The 20,030-nt window shown below is 37.3% G+C and overlaps 1 protein-coding gene across 2 annotated transcripts in view; it reads left to right on the top strand.

Annotated features, from left to right (window-relative positions):
* Nucleotides 1–20,030, top strand: part of Epha6 (EPH receptor A6) — an 882,350-nt gene that overhangs the window by 112,764 nt on the left and 749,556 nt on the right. The window lies entirely within an intron of this gene.

Below are 20,030 nucleotides of genomic sequence, written 5' to 3'. Positions count from 1 at the left end.
TGAGATTACTAACATTTTTAGGATTTTTTAAAAGAGAATGCATATAATAGTCTCCAAATGTTTTATAGCATTTTGGCATTTACATTGTATTATAATTATTGCTTTAAGGGGTATTTTGTTATTCATTCCCATGTATTGCTATTGTTAATGCCTATAGGAAATAATTAGATCTCACTATATCATTTATATTTCTGTCTCCCAGAAGTGCGAATAAGTTGAATTTAAGTGTTAATTACATATAAGCTTAGTTGATAGAACTGAATATACAAAATCAAGTATTTAAAAAATCATTACACAGAAACATGCACTGCATTAGCTTCTGTGAAATGGCTTCATTATTCTAACAGAATATATTCATTTCTTAATTCTTTTTTAAGTTAAGTAATTTTTAACTACAACCATTGCATTTTAGTTATTAGCTACTGATAATGATGACTTACTATTCTCTTTAAAAACTTTTATTCTTCTCAGATACATGACATCCTTACCTCCTGACTGCAGCTCACCCTCCCTCCATTCCTCCCAGCCCTTCTCCCCATCTTCCCTCTTCCAAGATTAACTTCTCCTCTGTCTCCATCTTAAAAATAAAATAAAAGAAGAAGAAGAAAATTATAAAACAGGACTTCTGGGGTATCCTTAATTCTTTTAAAGTTTACTTTGTTAAATGTGTTTAGAAATATGATTCATACCTTATTTTCTATACACATGTCCAATGTTCTTAATCACATTCAGTTCCTGTATGTCTTAATGGAGAAACATAAGATGCTCTGCTTTGAATATACAAATCAGTTTAGCTAATGGCCCTACTCTAACATGCCTGATAGAGCACTGGCATGTCCAGACCTAGAACAGCTGTGTACTTTATATTTAAACTACAAACAACATTATGCACAATTCTATAACTATTAATGTGACTGAAAAAAATGTGACTAATAATGTGACTAACAAAGTCAATTTGTTAGATCCATTTGAGCATCAAGGAAAGAGTGAATATTCTGTACTTTTTCATCCTGAAACATGGCTGACGAATGTGGTTCTTCTCCTCTTCATGTGAACTCCCAAAATCAAAAAGAAACAAGGAAGCAGTTAGTAAAGAGAGAATGATCCAATAAGCCAAAATTTCTAATTTGTTGAAATATAACAAGAATTAGCCAATTATCATGTTAGTCAATAAATATTATTTTTGTACTAAATACCATTTTCAGTAAAAAAAAAAAGGAGTGGTCATAAGTTAATAAACTTTGTGGATAGTGACATGTACAGATAAATAACATAACCCTCAATTTTATTCCCCATGAATGCAGTAAATCTTCAGACAGACTATAAGGAAAAAAACTTAAAAGCCTGAAGGTTGTCAGGCAGTGGTGGCACAGGTCCTTAACCTTAGTACTCAGGAGGTAGAGGCAGGCAGGTCCCTGTGAGTTTGAGGTCAACCTGTCCAACAGAGTGAGATCCAATGATATATAAATTTAAACACCACCATAAATGTTAAAATGTTATAGGCCTATAAATCTGTAGCCATAGTCAAATGATACATAAATCAATGCTGACTACAAAAATAGTAGATTAACATAAAGGATATCTTGAAAGACAAAGAAAACTGAGAGAACAAATATGTGCCTGGGGAAAATATTTAAATATTTTAAATATTTCCAGCAAGTATTATTAGCCTTTAAACATCTATGGATAAAAAGAAATGTCAATCTTCAAATAACTCAAAAAGTGCTCAATAGAATCAGAGGGTTTTCCTCCTTTGAGGGTGGGGAAAGAGAGTGTACTTGTAGAGCAGATTCAGTTTCCCAGCAGTATGAATGAGGGGAGCAGGTATCTCTTGCTGCTTCTGCCTCTATACCAGCCCTTCTGCATATCTATTGATTTCCTGTGACCGCTATCCCCATACCATACCTCAGGACCCACAGTTCACACTAGGACTCACTCGTAGTTTCCAACAAATTCATGACACCACGAATCCACCATCGTTTTTAGGCAGACAGATTCAGTTTTCCTAGACATTTTTCTGTGCTCTGGTGATTTGGCACTTTGTCCACTGTAACTCTGGTTGTTCAGCACTTTCTCTTTATTAACTTCAGACAGTGACTGTATTTTGTTCTTTCGTGTATTTCCTCTTTCCCATCAGTGCCATATAGCTAGAATCATCCACTCTGTGTCTTTATTTCTGATTGTTTCTTTTACTTAATATTAAGATGCATTTTAACTTCCTCTCTGTCCTACTTGTTATAACACCTAAATTCTATTTCACACTGAATATTTCATTATAAATACGTGTGAATTTTTAGACTGAAACCTGTAGATGATTAGAATATTTCTCATAAGCATTTTCTTTTTTAACTTTTTAATTAGTTATTTTCTTTATTTACATTTCAAATATTATCCCCTTTCCTGGTTTCCTCTCTGAAAACCCCCTATTCCACTCCTCTCATTTTCAAATGACTTGTTAGGCAATAATATTTTCTTTTACTGTACTTCTATGAACATTTATCTTTCTATATCTCTTAATCTAGATATTTAAAACCCATTTCACGGATCATTTTAATCTGTGTTACCTACTTTTCCTTTCCTATTTGTCACCAAGAAAATTCTATCATGGTCAGCCGCTACATAAAGGAAGGTTAAGTTCTGTCTAATCAACCTATATTCATCAGGCTCATGTCTTACCTTAATATACATTTGGTTATCTTATCGTATATTTCAAAATTGACATAGTAATTAATGCCTTTACATCATGTACTAGGGAGAGGAAAAAGAAAGGTTTACAGCAAGTTTGTTACCAACCGTGAGACTATGTCTTGAAGAGAAATAAAAACCACATATTTCAAATCTCATTAATAAACACATCATTTTTTCTGTGGGAAGATGACTTAGTTCATTAAAGTTAAGATAAGAAATATTAATTTTAAATTGACTGGTTTTGTTGGTTAAAGCCAAACCAAAAATAAATGTTTAATAAAAATAAACTCCATGATGTTTAATTTCATATATTAATATATAATCTTTATGAAAGGAATATGTACTATTTAATTTTTCAGCCTACTTACATATCTTTTTCTATCATGAATTAAAGATTATAAAAGATATACAGAATTTCCAAGTTTTGAAAGAATCTGATAAGGGTGTTCATTAATGTACTATCTATGTATCATTAATGTACTATTAATGTAATATCTATATACCTACTATTTGAGATGGTTTAATTTCATTAATCCATATAGATGTAGTAACATATCAGAGTTATACAGAAAAGATAAAGGGGTCCCAGGAAAGATTAGTTCCCTAAGGTTAAATTGTCTTCCCCACTAGTATTGCCCATTTTGAGTGTCTGCAGGTGAAGCCCTGAGCTAGTTGGATATTTATGCATTATACCTCAGCAACCTCTAGGGATCTACTGCTGAAGTGGTGTGTGTGTGTGTGTGTGTGTGTGTGTGTGTGTGTGTGTACCCTTTAGCATTCAACATAATGTTAAGTGAACTAAAAGATTGGTTGCTTTTCTATTCCTATAAGACATCACTGCCAAGGCAAGAAACTTAAATAAAAATGAGTTTTAGAACAACTAACAGTCTACCAGGGTGAGTGCATGGCCATCATGTTAGGGAGCTTGGCAGCTGGCATGCAGCCATAGCAGAACAGCAGTAGCTGAGACAGCTTAAATCTTGAGAAACAAACCTGAGACAGAGATAATTGGAAAGTTGTGAGCTTTTGAAATCCAAAGCCTACCACCAGTGACGCCTCCTCCAACCAGGCCACACCCCCTAATTCTTCCCAAAGACTTATAACAATTGTAGGCCAAGTATTCAAATATAAAAGCCTGTGGAGAGCAGGCATTGCCATTTAACCCACTGTATTTCGTGTAGAAGACTCAAGAACATTTTTTTCTCTTATATCTGACTGTTAAATCAAGGGTGGGAAGATGCTTGATTTTTAAATGTCTATCAAATATAAATTAGGCAAGGACCAGCCATCACACTGAATGGTAGAGAAGTGAACTCCCCTTTCTTTGTGTGTAATTCTATTACAAACCTGTAACTCTATACTATAACTGAAACTAGTAACATGAAAATAACAAAGTATCTACTAGTTGTAAAAGATTTTTAGTTTGTATAAGGGTATTGAAATAATAGACTATGGATTGCAATTCTAATTATTTATTATAAGGGTTACTACTAGTTGGAGACAGTTTTAAATACTGTCCTATATGCTCAGTATATTTATTATTTATATAAATTACTTATAATGATATTACAAGCTTGAATTGAGAATTAAAATAATATTTTAGAGAAGTGCATACAAGAATGCTATTTAAGAGTGATTTTCAACATGTGGGCCATAACCCTATTGAGGGTTAAATGACCCTTTCATGGTAGTCACATATAAGATACCTTTCATATCAGGCATTTACATTACTATTCATAACAGTAGAAAATTACAGTTATAAAATAGCAAAGAAAATAATTTTATGGTTGAAGGTCATCACAACATGAGGAACTAAGGATTGTAGCCCTATGAAAGCAAAGAACCATTGCTATATAAGGTTATTTGCACCTGAAACTACTACAATTAGTTGAATTAAAGGACATGTATGGGATGTTACCATAAGTAACAATTTCAAGACAGAAATATTACAAGGGAACAGGTTGTAGGGATGCTATTTTATTCACAAGACATTTGACTAACTTTAAGCACAATTTTTAGTTTGTTATTTCTTTTCAATGATTGTTATTAAAATGTCAGTATTTGTTCCAAGTGCTGTTCATGTCTGTTATTCTTAAACTGAAACTCCATATTTCTAGAATATCTATTCTTCTATGATCATGGTTGTGATGATCATAGATTAGTTGTTAATGAAGATATTTTCTAAACCTAGAAGTTTATTCTGAAGATCAGCAAGTAGTGTTACTTATTGTTCTTTATATCAGAAGTGAGCCTCTGAATCCAGTGATGCCCTCACCCATAGGTGACAGGGACCCTTGAGTCTATTGACATGGCGATCACCATACATTCCCAGTTTCCATCTGCCCTTACCTGTGTGCAGAGGTACGTGTGGCTATGTCATGTCCCAAATAAAAAGGAGAGCCATCTGACCTTTGCTCTATTCTCTTCCTCTTTTCCATCATCCTTCTCTGTTTTTTATCCCTGCCAATAAATCTTTCCCATGGAACTGTGCTGGCCTGGTGTGATCTGTCTGATGAGCCTCCATACTAATACAATTGTAAAAATACAATATTTTATATTCAATATTTTATATCCATAAATTTGAAATTCTTTGCATCATGCCCTTACTGTTATTTTTAAAATCATACTTCATCTTATATATGCCAATATACTTTGCATATAAATAATAGGAAGAATTGATACAGCTTTTATATGGGATGGGGCATATTAAAAAAATACTGGAAACATGGTAACTATATTCTTAGAGTGGAGATTTTTGTTATTCATAAGAGAGAGAAAATATTCAGAGTCATCTGGAAGAGTTCATAGCAGAGAAAGAAAGAAGTAAAGTAGACTTGGCCAAGGCTCTGACAATGGAGCTGGAGAGAGTGGGAGAAAGCAAAGACAGAACTAGCAATCCCAGTGTCTTTGGAACACCATTTCTCTGTGTTTTTAGGGAATCTTTCATTATCTGGTACTAGGGTCTGCCCTAACTGCTCAAACCTTCCTTCACATACTTCTCCTTCATCTTCAGCTAAACAGCCTCTTAGCATTTAGGCAAAAACAATTTGCTCAGGTGCCTGACTACCTTCTCTTAGGGTCTATGCAGCAAAAGTATTTTAGTGAATTGGTGAAGGGCCAAAGAATGCAGCAAAGATCACTCTACCATGAAGCAGATGCCATGTAAGAAATTTATTTGCTATTGAGAGGGCACCTCAGAGAATGGACAAGAGAGAAAAGAACAGACACAGAGAAACAGAGTGAGAGAAACAGAGCAAGTTAGAGAGAGGGTAGACTGTGATGGTGGGGACCTTTTAAAGGATGAATATGTTGCATTTGGTAGCTGGTGATTATGTGGCTGCTAAGTCATTAAAGAAATGGGGTTAAAATTCCTCACTTTTGTTTATTATAAAGTAATGAATATAAAGGGATGATGGTGAACCAGGAATGGGGGAACATGCTCTTTAGACTGGTTCCTGCACTTCGTTGGCATTACCAGCTTTGGAGACCCAGAAACCTGGGATTCTGACCAAGTCCTGAGAGAACATGCTAGTTGACTCACTGTTCAGGCTCTGTTGGACCATCTGGGGCTAGGGACATGCAGGCAGCAGTTGGAGCATTTTGTGAGGCTGGGCCACCTGGAGCCAGCCACTTTGAAGCTGTCTTGGATGCTGATTTTAAGGGAATACTTGGAGCTGGTGGGTTGCTGAAACAGATATATATTAGAGGCAGAAGGTAAAGTTAGGGATTTTAAGAAAATTTTTTAACCAGAGTATACATATGAAACTCTTAGGCCCATATTGTTAGTAATGTATTAGGTAAGTGGTATCCCAAGACAGACAGACAGACAGATAGACAGACAGACAGACAGACAGAGACAGATACACAGAGACTGATTCCACCCCCAGGAATATGTAGAATAGGCAAGTAGGAAAACAAGCTGTTGAGTGGCAATATTTATCTGGAGTCCATTTGGCCCATTAAAGGTGGATTCAAGCCAATCCTCCAAAGCTTACATGAATTTAAGTTTACAAGAAGACATGTTTTAGATATGCTGTGATTCATTACTTTTTGTTTGTAATCGTACTGAATATTGTGGAAAATGAAGAAGACTCATGCCTTTTTGTGTGCGAATTAGGCATTTCAGGGTCCAGCCTACCTTATCTAGGCAAATCCCAGACAGCAGCAACCCAGTGTACTGCTCATTCAGAGTTTAGACAAGGTCCTGATAGCCATCAGAGTAAAGGAGAGTTTTTCTCTTTATAGCCAGCTTTGCTACATTTAAAGCAAGCTCAAGATTGATCTTTTGTGCCCATGATTTCTTAGGAGGAAATCTAAGGTGTGGTGCCAGGACATGGCACTTCTCTCTATCACAGTAAGCTTTGTTATTATCATTATCATTTTCATTGTTGTTGTTAAACAGTAAATGTCATATTCAGTACCACTATCTATTAAATATATCTAAAGTAAATAAACTATGATTATTTCTAGTTACTTGTTTTTGTCTTAATTTAAAAAAAAAACAAACACAAGAGTCTAAATGAAACTTATTCTTGTAATTAATTACATTAATAGAACACATTGAAGAATTTGATCATTTATAAGGTGATCATTTATGTATGTATTAACTTAATTATCCTTAACAGTTTACAATACGTTATTAGCTTTTAAAAGACTAGGGCTTCACATTCTATCCTGTTAGGTTTAGCCTTGAAAAAAAATAGCAATTTTTGAGTTGAAACCCTTTTTAGTATCAAAGTAAAACTTTTAATCATAAAGTCAATAGAAAGACTGGGAACTTTATTGATCCTATCGTAGTGCACCATTATAGCATATTACAGTTTTTTGTAAGGCTTAGTTTCTATAAATAGCTAAAGCTTGAAGTGAGAAAAGACAAAGAAGCTGGAATAGTAGTACTGTGAGCTTGAAGGGACCTTAGCATTGTATAAATCTTGATCATCAAATGCAATTTATTTATCAAACATGTTGTTACATATCTAAATTTTCTAGCACGTTAGTATTCAACCATTAGCAAAGACATGTCGGTAGACATAAATCCTAACTCAGCTGTTGTTAGCCTGTGGAGAATTTTATAATCTTAAATTTTTATCATCATACATAGTATATTCTTAACCAGAGTTGAACCACATATATAGTATGATGTCGCAAATGTAACCTTAAATTCTTATCATCAAACAAAGATCTATACCAATCTAAAATATTAGAGACTTATAATTGCTTCCTTAGTCTAAACAGGAGACAAAGTGGCACACAAAGAGCTCACTCAGACTAAGAAGTTTTCTAGTTGTTATTCTAAATCATGTGGTTTCTGGAGATGATGTTTGTTGTTGTTCTATACCATGTGGTCATCTGAATATGCTGTTTAAGTCACATGGGATATATCCCTTAATCTTAGTAATAATGGGTGTCAGACGTGCAGCTGATTAACTCTTGAGGTCATTCAAAAAGATATAGGAGAAGAACATGGCTTAAAACTATCTGTTTTTCTAATATATATGTGTGCATGCAACTTGGTTTCAACTGTCAATAAAATAAATATTTTCATATATATTCCAATATACAAAACCCAAGTTACATATACAAACACATATATACCCTAAATAGCTTAAACACACACACACACACAAACACACACAAAGAGAGAGAGAGAGAGAGAGAGAGAGAGAGAGAGAGAGTTAAATATAAGCCTTTTCTTATATGTTTAAAACCATTTTCTACAGATTTTATAGATTTTAAATCATAGCCAACTTACAAATCCTGAGATAAGAATTTCCAGAATATTGTTTTAAAAATTATTTTTTATTTACATCCCAAATATTGCCCCCATTTCCAAGCCCCCCTTGCAGAGTTCTTCACCATATCCCTTGGCCTCTGATACTCTGACAGGGTACACCTCACCCCCAGACATCCCCCTTCCCTGGGACATCAAGTCTCTACAGGATGAGGCATATCCTCCCCCACTGAGGCCAGGCAAGGCAGTCCTTTCCTATATGTGTTCCAAGGGCTTTGACAAACCCCTGATGACTTAGTCTTTGAGAACTTCCACAGGTCCAGTTTACTTGATATTGTTGTTCTTCCTATGGGGTTGCTGTCACCATCAACTTCTTCAACCTTCCCCTAACTATTCCATAGGGTCCTGACCTCAGCCCAACGGTTGGCTGTAAGGATCTCTGTCTCAGTCAGCTGCTGGTAGAGCTTCTCAGAGGACAGCAGACATAAAGAGCAATTCTCAACTACATATGGAAAAACAAAAATCTCACGATAGCCAAAAAAAAAAAAAAAAAAACTTCTGGGGAAATCACCATCATTGACCTCAAGCTGTACTGCAGAGCAATAGTGATAAAATACCACATGGCATTGATACAGAGGCAGACAGACCCACTAATGGAATAGAATCAAAAGCCCTAAAATCAACCCCCACACCTACAGACACTTGATCTTTGACAAAGAGAACCAAACCATACTGTGACAAGGGGGTGGGGGAGTAGGGGATCTTCAACAAATGGTGCTGGTCTACCTGGTGGCCTGAATGTAGAAGAATGAAAATTGATCCATATTTCTCAGCCTGCACACAGTGTTATTTTAATAGTTTCTCTCTCTCTCTCTCTCTCTCTCTCTCTCTCTCTCTCTCTCTCTCTCTCTCTTGAGAAGAGTATAAAAAATTGTATATATAAAAGATTTTTTTATTGGGAAGAGAGGCCCCTTGGTCTTTCAAACTTTATATACACTGGTACAGGGGAATGCCAAGGCCAAGAAGTGGCATTGAGTGGGTAGGGGAGCAGGGTGTGGTGAGGGTTTAGGGGACTTTCGGGATAGCATTTGAAATGTAAATGAAGAAAATATCTAATAAAAATTGAAAAAAAAAAGAGTGGAAAGTAGAGAAAGTGTTGGGCAGAACAAGTTTAGATATAAGATATCACTTGTGTATGAAATAGCAATTGTTAATGATTTGTGGAAATTTAGAAATCAATTTTGTCAATTTGGGGTCATTTATCTATACTGAGGCCAAACTGTTGTAATAAAATATGATTCTATAGAAGAGAGAAAGGGCCATAAAACAGAATAAAATGGGGAAGTTTCCCCATGTTTCAGCTCTAAGCTGAAGTTATGTGATCACAGGCTGAAGCCAGAAATACCCAGAAATATGCAGTGGAAAGCGGAGCCAGTAAGTGTCTTTAGTAGAGAGATCCATAGAAGTGTAGAGAGTCAGAGCCTAGAGGGAAAGTCCCTCACGTGGTGGGAACACTCAAGGTGTAATAGCTGCCTCCAGAAAGTAGACACTCTTATGACATAGGACAAGGAAAGGAAAGATTAGGAGACAAGGAGAAACAATGTATGCCCTTGTGGAGGGTACAGCAGGCCACAGGGAAGCAGCAGCTGAAGATACCTAATCTAGAATTTGGAATCAAATTCATGAACAAATGATCCATACATACCTTAGGAGACTTGGTTTAGAGTATTCCTGCAGGTGCGATCAGGTGTGTGCAAGTTATGTGTATGTAGCAGTTGGTCTGCTCCTTTAAGGGATCCACAAACATACTTCAGCTAGGTCTAACTCTGGCTCCCATTTTGCAACAAACCTAAAATTCCATCCAGCATAACTTAAAGACAGGACATTTATACAGTGTGCTAGGAAGGAGACCAGAGAAGAACAAACAAGACTTGGAGCTAAGAAAGAAAAATAAACAGCTAGTGGGTGATGTCTCTCCATTTCTTCAGTCTCTGTCAGGAATTAAGGAGGTCCCCAATAACGTTGGGATCTAGGGTGCTGCTGGACAGCCACTTTGACTGCTTATGTAAAGGTTATTGAGGCTATATTCCACTTCAAAGATAGAGGTCCCTAAGGCAGGTGCTAGTGGAGGGGTTGGAGGATCTCCAAGAGGCATTTCAAAAAGACATACAGACAGTGCAGGTCCAATGTGAGGGAAAGGGGCAGGGTGATCTCTCCTCTCTTCTTGATCCCTAGGACTCAAGAAGATTGAAGAAGGAAGGCACAAGCCATTCAGTGAGTCATCCTGTATTGGACAAAGGCCAAGGCCAGAGGAGACATGGCACTAAACAGCAGGACTTTTCAATGAAGCAAAAACAAAACAAAGTAACAACAAAAACAACAAAAAACAAAAAGAAAACAGAGCTCAAAAATGAAGCCTCATCCAAGGAAAACTGTCAGCAGTGGGGTCAGCAAAGAGGGTCAACTGTAGCCTTAATACTGTAGCTATAGATACTTCCACCTTCACTAATACTAGAAGTTAAGCTGGATGTTCAAGATATATCCTCACATCCAAGGAAGTATTTCTGCCTCTGAAAAGAAAATATACCAATTGCTACTGCTGGATGGGGTCTCTAGCAACAACTGAGACTAAAAGTCTGTTGCAGGTGGAGCAAGTGGTTAAGGGATAGAGTCCCAGTGTGACTTAGATACACCCAAGCATGGAGGGCACAGCACCAAAATATCCTACCAAGGCTTGACATCCATATTAGGGTTTATGCCTGAGAGTACCTTCCAGATCAGTCCAGGCAAAGTTATGCCACAAAGATCACACCACACAACACATCTCACACAAGAGATTTAATGGGAGTAGGGGTGGGGGTAAGAATCTGCATTAGTGTGAGGACAAGAGAGAGAGACACAGAGAAAGAGACAGAGAGTTAGGGAGACAGAGTTAGAGTTAGAGAGGGAAAGACAGAGACTGGCTGACAGAAATAGAGTAGGCTAGGTCAGCTGTGAAGGTAGAGACCTTTTAAAGGGTGCATTAACTTGCTGGTGATGACATGGCCGCTGGTGCTGAGTCACTAAAGGCATGGAGCTAACGCCTTGAGCACAGGACTATATCATCTGTGTTGCCCTGTCATTCTGAGGTCTTTGAATTGTGTATCTCTGAGTTCGAGGCCAGCCTGGTCTACAGAATGAGCTCAAGGACAGCCAGGGCTACACAGAGAAACCCTGTCTCATAAAACAAAACTAAAAAACAAACCAAAAAACAAAAAACAACAACAACAAAAAAATACTTCCTGAGATTATAGTTAAGAGGGGTAGAGGCCTGAGACTTTTTCTGAGAATTAATGTTAGTTTGTGGGGAAAAACTGACTGTTCTTTTCCACAATTAATTTCTATTTCTCCTTTTTCACTGAAGCATATATTTTCCAACATACCACGTGACTACCACATTTTTAATGGCACTTGTTACACTAATCATATATAGTATTTCTACAATGTGAGAATTTCCATTTTTTAATATTCAGCTTCATACTGATATCATTGCAAAACAAAGATGATATGATTAATATCAATAGTAATTGAATCTTGTTAAATGGAGTTGATTTATATGAAAATTTAGCATTTTTGATACTGAAAACTACATACCATTAGTACTTTTAAAACTCTGCATATATAATATAATCTTCTCCTCCTTCCAGTGAAGGGGAAAAACTGACTGTTCTTTTCCACAATTAATTTCTATTTCTCCTTTTTCGCTGAAGCATATATTTTCCAGTGAGGTAAACTTTTAAAATTGCTTTATACACATGAAGATATGGACATTCCAGGATATATATGATCTGGACTACCCTCTCCCACATTATAAGACCCTGGCTTTAAAAAAAAAAAACACACACATAGATATTACAGTGTAGTACATTTTAAGAATATCAGTGTACATGATATAAACTTTGTAAATATATGACTTCTCGTTTGCTGAAAAGACCAATTTGATAATCTATCTTCTTTTTACCTTTTAAATAAAGGAACATGTCTGTAGGTGTCCACTCTCATGTAGCAGTACCTCACAGGCGGCCTCCTACGTCAGCATATGCTGATCTATCTCATAACTGACCTATCCCTTTTGTCTGTAATCCTACGTACTGACCTTTCCCTTTGTCTGTAATCCTAAGTAGCCAAACCCTTATCAAATGTTTTAAGACCTCCCCACACCCTATAAGTCTATATAGAGTTGTTACCCTTCTATTGCTATTCTAATCCTTTCACCCTTCAGGAATATTTTCACAGGCATTACTTGCTCATTTGTCTCCTTTGGCCTGTAACCCAGACAGCCGCTAGAATGATCCATTAAGAAATGCTAGCAGATCTTGCGATTTTTTATGACAAGCCCCTGCTGTGCTTACCTCCTTAGTACAGAAAGCCAGCACCCCAGTAATCTACCCCTCCACGCAAGCCTTTGAATCCCTGTTCACCACTCCCACCCTTTCAGCTGAGCTCTCCTCATGCTGGCCCCTTACCATTCCCCGCATACACTCTGCTTGTTCATAACTTGTGCCCTTTGATCACACCGTTTTCTCTTCCTTTCAAGTTCCCCCACATTTCTCGCTGTCATCCACTTCAGTCAGATTTCAAATATCACTGCATCAGAGAGGTGCTCTCCATTATCTAACATGGGGACCCTTCCCTGTTCCCTTACCCTCACTGTTCACTTGTTCACTCACCCCTGCCTCACATCAGTTCATTTCTCTCTGTAACACTTTTACCACTGATTTTTTTCCTTTTTATTTTTCTCTCTTTACACGTGACCTGAAGTTTCTTTTTTTTTTTTTAAAGATTTATTTATTGATTATATGTAAGTACACTGTAGCTGTCTTCAGACACTCCAGAAGAGGGAGTCCGATCTCGTTATGGATGGTTGTGAGCCTCCATGTGGTTGCTGGGATTTGAACTCCGGACCTTTGGAAGAGCAGTCGGGTGCTCTTACCCACTGAGCCATCTCACCAGCCCGACCTGAAGTTTCAAAACTTCACAAAATCAGAAAATTTGCCTTGCATTAATATTTCCACTGATATACACTTTACTCCAAGAATGCAGTTTGGTGGAAAATAAGTTGAAAATAAATATTTATTGAATGAATTATTATAAAATTTAAGAATAATGAGCCATATTAACATCAATGATATATTCATAAATTTAAATAAACCATAACTTACTAATCCCCTCTTGCTGATAGTTCATTTATCTCAATTTTTTCACTATTGGAAACTTTATTAAGTGAATTATTGCTATGCATTTTATGAACAATTTTTTATGGCTAGAAGGACTGTATCTAAGAGTATACAAGTTGTTATTTTGATGTATGTTGACAGGCTATCCTCTAAATACAATGGATCGAATGAATCTTTATAGTGCTTGGTGTTTTTATCCTTGGCTCTATTCTACCTCTTACATTTATTCAGATTTGTATGTCTATGCTAACTTCAGTTTCATTTGCATATGTGAATGGGTTCCACATTTACTCATATTGTTTATGGTATTTTTTATTTCTATGCAAGAGCTAAATATATGGTGTTCAGTCATTCAAATATTTCAGGGAAGTATAAGTTATCAGTATATGAAGAATTTTCACTAAAATTGTAGAAATTATGATTGTGGTCCACTGTGTTTGTATTTATAGAGATTTCTTTATTTTCATTAAATTTCAAGATTACAAAGAGGACTATATGATCTTTAAAATCATATGGTTAGGCTAGGTCTCCCTCCCTTCCTTCCTGCTGCCATCCCACCCCCCTACATGCACAGATTGCTTTGTAGAGGATCTTTCTCTCCATGTGCTTGCTGTGTGCACATCGACATGCTTTCTAAAAGCCTTCCTTTATTTGGTACAGACAGATGTCTAGAAACAAACATGATCTTAAAAATAAAATTTGAAGTTGATACTCATTCATTATATTTATTTACTTATTTGGCCCTCAAAATGCTACTTAATGGAAAAAAAACCTCATATGCCGAACAAAATATCATTTTTATTATCCATGTCAGTAAGTCCAATATTTTCCACTTCCTCTTGCATTATGGTAATGGCTTTTCAGATGACTGCATTTTAATTAAAAAACAGTTGTCAATTGAAGAGCGTTACTCACAAGCAGGCACAAATACAAACTACTGTTTATGTGATATTTAAAATGCTTTGAAGAAACCAGCAGAGGAATCATTTTCTCATAGCTGTAAGGGAGAAACTGTAAAATAGATTCCTTTTCAGTTGTAGGAATCAGTATTCAGTAGGAAAGGGATACATGAACCTGTGCCCTCTTCCACATTTCACAGCTAATGTCTCATCAGGGCGGTGTCAAAGGTTGACAAATTTAAAGGCATTCCATAGTGTAAAAGGAGCATAAAAAGAAATTCTAGAATGTTATTCATTTAGCGATGAATCTTTTCACAAGTATCTTCCCAAGCCATATGAAGAAATAATGATCCGAATACACAGAGAAGTGGCTGAGGATGGTAATTAGAAGCATTCTTCTCTTCACGTCTTCTCTTCAAGGTTATTGAGAGACTGTGGGGAAGAGGTGCACAGGTCATATTAACTACATCTGATGAGTCAATTAAAAAGTTTCAGAACATGCTGGCAGTCATGACCCAGCTAACTGGCTAAACAAGGTCTAAAATATGTGTTTCATTTGGATACAAATGATATGTTTACCCAAAAGCTGGAGTCTCACTATCAGATGTGTTAAGTTCTGAAGGAAAATTAATAGAGGCTGTCTGTATATCCACTCTTGTAATTGAGTGTTAAGATTCTGAGATACAAATAATACATGCATGTCAACAGTTTATTGCAGCATTGAGAATTTCTTAAAGAGTGGCTACTGGTTTCTTCCCTTTCAGATAAAATTTTGTTGAAAATTGAGAAATGTTGTCCAGATCACAGATCATTGCACAGGAGAGAAAATACCATGTGTGAAGGCTAGTTTTATATCAATTAGACACAAATTAGAGTTATCTGAGAAGAGGGAATCCAATTGAGAAAATGCTGCAGTAAGAAGGGGTATTGCCTTATTTGATGGTTGGTGTATGAGGCCCATCCCACAATGGGTGGTGTCACCACTAGGCCGGCTACCTTGAGTGCAATGAGAAAGCCAGCTGGGCAAACTATTGGAGTAATCCAAACAGTAGCATTTCTACATGGCCGCTGCATCAGCTCTTGGCTCCAGGTCCTTGCCCATTTCAGTTTGTGTCAACTTCCCTCAGGTTGGAACTGTAAGCTGAATTAAATTCTTCCTTCACCAAGTCATTTATGGCCATCGTCATCACATCAATAGAAACCCTAATGAAGATAAATATCTGAAACACAGTAATGGGAGAAATACAAATATGATCATGTGAAATGCCAATTTAACGAAACTGTATTTAACACAGGAGAAATAATGTGGGGAGTAATTTGAGCACTGTTAAACTTGATTGAACATTCACAAGAACTGTAGAGGATTTGGATAATAATACATGAGTGATACTTGTAGATGAAAGCAAGATTGAGCATGGAAAGAAATCTATAATGTTGCAAAGAATTTGTATAAGATGGAGAAGATGATGTGTGGATCATATCAAATTATTAAAGACATTACAGTATCAATCATGGAGCCTTCCAAGTTAACTTTGAAAATTCAAACTAAAAATATAAAGCATGATCTTTAATAAATAAATATCTTTTCATATATGGTAAGCAATCTTTACTCACATACTATTTTTCAGTGGACAGAATTTGCACTTGAAATATCCACAAAACTCAGAAATTGCTCTAATAGAAACATATAATAGAAGTTAGTGAATTTAAGTAGCCTGCTTACTCCTATATTGCACTGGACCTTCTTTCCCTCAGGCTCCTCTCCATTTCCATCCCTGCAATTCTTTCACACATTTACAATTCTGGGTCAGTTTTGACTATGGGATGGCAACTCCCTCCCCCCCTTAATGCCCTGTCTTTCTGCTGGAGGTGGGCTCTACAAGTTCCCTCTCTCCAATGTAGGGCATTTCATCCCTCCTTTTGAGTCCTGAGAGTCTCTCACCTCCAAGGTCTCTGGAGCATTCTGGAGGGTCCCCCCAACCTCCTATCTCCCAGGGTTGCCCCTTCCCATTCTTTCTGTAGGCCTCAGAGCTTCAGTTCTATTATCTCACCCAGTACCAGATCAGTTTCTCATCTCCCCTCCACTCCCCATCCACTTTCCCTCTCACATCCCTTCCTCTCTCCCCATTTCTGATTGTTTTCTTCTCCCTTGGAAGTGGGTCTGAGGAATACTCACTTGAGCCCTTCAGTTTGTTGACCTTTTTGAGTTCTATAGACTATCTTTTTATCTCTCTCTCTCTTTCTTTCTTTCTTTCTTTCTTTCTTTCTCTCTCTCTCTCTCTCTCTCTCTCTCTCTCTCTCTCTCTCTCTCTCTTGTCTAATATCCACTTATTAGTGAGTACATACCATGAATGTCCTTTTGGGTCTGAGTTACCTCACTCAGGATGATATTCTCTAGCTCCCTCCACTGTTAATTTAAGTAAAGAGAAGTATGCTAATGTCATATGAATTAATTCTTCCTCTAAAACTAAGCTATTTGTTCCCCCACCCAAAATCCTAGAAAATGTGTACTAACATTATGCCTCATATGATAACATTAAAGGGATTTCAGAAGTTTCATTTCTTGTTTGTTCCCAGTGTTTCCAGGTAACCTGACTCAGTTTCTTGGGAGTTATGAGATCCTTTGCTTGAGTACTTCTGCCATGTTTACTCTACAATTTCTGAGTACTATTTTATCTTCCAGTTCTCTGATTTTGAGAAGTGTGAGTCAACTTGAATAGGACTCAATTTCTTTAAATATAGAATGAGTATTATCTCATTGAACTTTTGTACATACACAAGATAATAGTGTGTACAAAGCATTTATTGTTTGTACTCTCAGTTAAAAGATAAATAATATTAATTAGATGTCCTTGTGTGTGTTCTTATTTTTACGTTTTTATTGACAGAAGGCTTTATCTTTAGTTAACCATGGGAATGCAGGTGATAGATCCTCCATGTCATATTTACCCCTTTTGTGCTTTAGATTTTTTTCATCTAAATTCTATTCAAAGACTTCTGCCCTTTGATTTCAGATCATCCTTTCCACTGTGTACCTCAAAAGAGCATACTAACAGCATATCATGGCTCATTCAGCTGCCATTAAAATCCAGTCATTAGTAAATGCCCTGATGCCAGTCTGCTTGCTCTAGTGTGACCTATATTTTTTCTTATCTTGTTCTTAATATAAAGAACCCATCCTGACCCAAGTTTCACAGTGCTTTTCTCCACATGTCTCATCATGTTTTATATTTCTTTTGATGAATAACCCATTTCCCCTCAGTGGAGAAGAGTAACATCTATAATTGCATTATGCTAAAAGTTACTGCAGCCATTGACCCAGAAATCTTAAAGAATACAGGTTTCATTTTGCCAGGTATCTGATTGAAACAGTGCCTCCTAATGTCTTAAAGTAAAGGGATCTACACTTCCAAAGCAAGAAAAAGGGAACCACTTTTACAGGCCCAGATGATCTAGGGAAAGATAGAGAAGTAAATCTCAAAACATCTCCTTCCATAAACCTTCATGCTCAGACTTAAATTGTTACTTGCACATCCATAAATTAAATGTATAGGATACACTGTTATGGTCCAACCATCTCTTTAGTATGGCTCACTGCACAACCAGGTTTTCATCTCATTTTGCATGCTGACCTACTTTTTGGAAACTCAAAATTAGTATCTTTATAAAATCTATTATTAAAAACATCTATTTCACGCTCTGCTGTGAACAGAAGGTTGGCTGAGTCAACTATGGCATTTCTTTCCTGCCTGTGTGTTGACTGTGATGTAGTGTATCCACCACCATTGTACTTACCATGGCTAGTGCCCTGTAACTTTCTCTAATCCAAGATATATCTATACTATGCTACTGTCTGTAAGCATGCCTAGTTATATGTGTCAGTAAAAATGTCAGGCCTTGGAATCTACCCATGAGATGGATGCCAAATTGGGCAGGTCACTGGACCACCTATCCCTCAGTCCCTTCTCCCAACACAAATACAGGAGACTCTGGTCGGACCTCAGTGGGAGGGCATCCTCTTGAAGATGTGAGTGGAGGAGGAATGGAATGAGGAACTGTGGGATGGTCGACAGGGAAGGGGGAAATGCCTGGACTGTAAAAAAATTAAAGTAATAGTAAAACACACACACACACACACACACATTTATGCATGCTACCATCCCACCTCTACAACAAAGCGATTCAAAGGGAAGAAGGCAGTTCAGACACTTGCAACACTAGTTCACAATTATTTACCTTAGGCAATGAAGTCTTCATGGCTTTTGCACAGTGACCAGTTCAACACTCCGTGCTAGGATAATTGTTACAGTTACTGTCTTCACTGCAAGATCTTTTCTGAGACAGGTATTCCAGTAAAGCGAGATATTACGTTGTTTAAGAGAATTTCTGAGTAAGCGGACATAGTGGGAAAAGAAGATGGCAATAGTGAAAACTGCTTTATTAAGCTAATTATTTCCATAAATAGTTGGAGCTGATCCTACTAAAACATTGATATCATTTGTTGTGCATGAAACTCCATGGCTTTTGTGGTATCTTAATTCCTGACTACTTCTGACCTATCTCATTCACAGGTAAGCACCCATTTTTAAGAGCTTTGAAGATAATCTTCACATACAAACCTGTGATTAGGGTATCATGAAAGGTTGGAGGAAATAGGCAAATGAACAGTTCCAAAAGTCACATTAGGATGAAATGCATACTTGGCTTGTGAACTAAAGTTCCCAGAGCATCAGGAGAAGGGAGCGCCATCTTGGTTGTGGGACTCCACCGAACTTAGGAACTTAGTCTGCACAGCTGAGAGTGTGCACCACAGAGGCAGACAGCTTCTGGGACAGGCGGGACTCACAGAGCCACTGAGGCAGCACCCTTTTGGGGCCACAGACATCCAGCACCCTCCAAGCCAGAGGACAGTGGCCCGCCCTGCACGGAAGCCCTCTGCCTCAGGAGCAGGGAGCACCATCTTGGTTCTGTGACTCCGCCAAACTTAGGAACTTAGTCTGCACAGGTGAGAGTGTGCACCACAGAAGCTGACAGCTTCTGTGATCTGCCAAAGCAACACTGCATCTGGGAAAGGTCCTGTTTTGGGCCTTCTTCTTCAGCCAGGAGGAGGTCCAAACACCAGATATCTGTGCACCCTCCCTTTAAGAGGAGAGCTTGTCAGCAGAGAGTGCTCTAACCAATGTAACTCAGAGGAGAGAGCCTGTCTCCCAGGTCTGCTGATAGACGGTAATCAGAATCACCAGAAGAACAATCTCTAAACAAAGACAACTATAACAACTCCAAAGATTACCAGATGGCAAAAAGTAAACATAAGAATCTTACTAACAGAAACCAAGACCACTCACCATCATAAGTATCCAGAACTCCCACTTCGCCCAGTCCAGGGCACCCCAACACACCTGAAAAGCTAGACCTGGATTTAAAAGCATATCTCATGATGATGGTAGAGGACATCAAGAAGGAATTTAATAACTCACTTAAAGAATTACAGGAGAA

This window comes from Mus caroli, chromosome 16 (assembly GCF_900094665.2).
Source record: "Mus caroli chromosome 16, CAROLI_EIJ_v1.1, whole genome shotgun sequence".
In the NCBI taxonomy this organism is placed as follows: Eukaryota; Metazoa; Chordata; class Mammalia; order Rodentia; family Muridae; genus Mus; species Mus caroli.
Note: the sequence above shows the minus strand (reverse complement) of the source record. Positions and strands in the feature narration are given on the sequence as shown.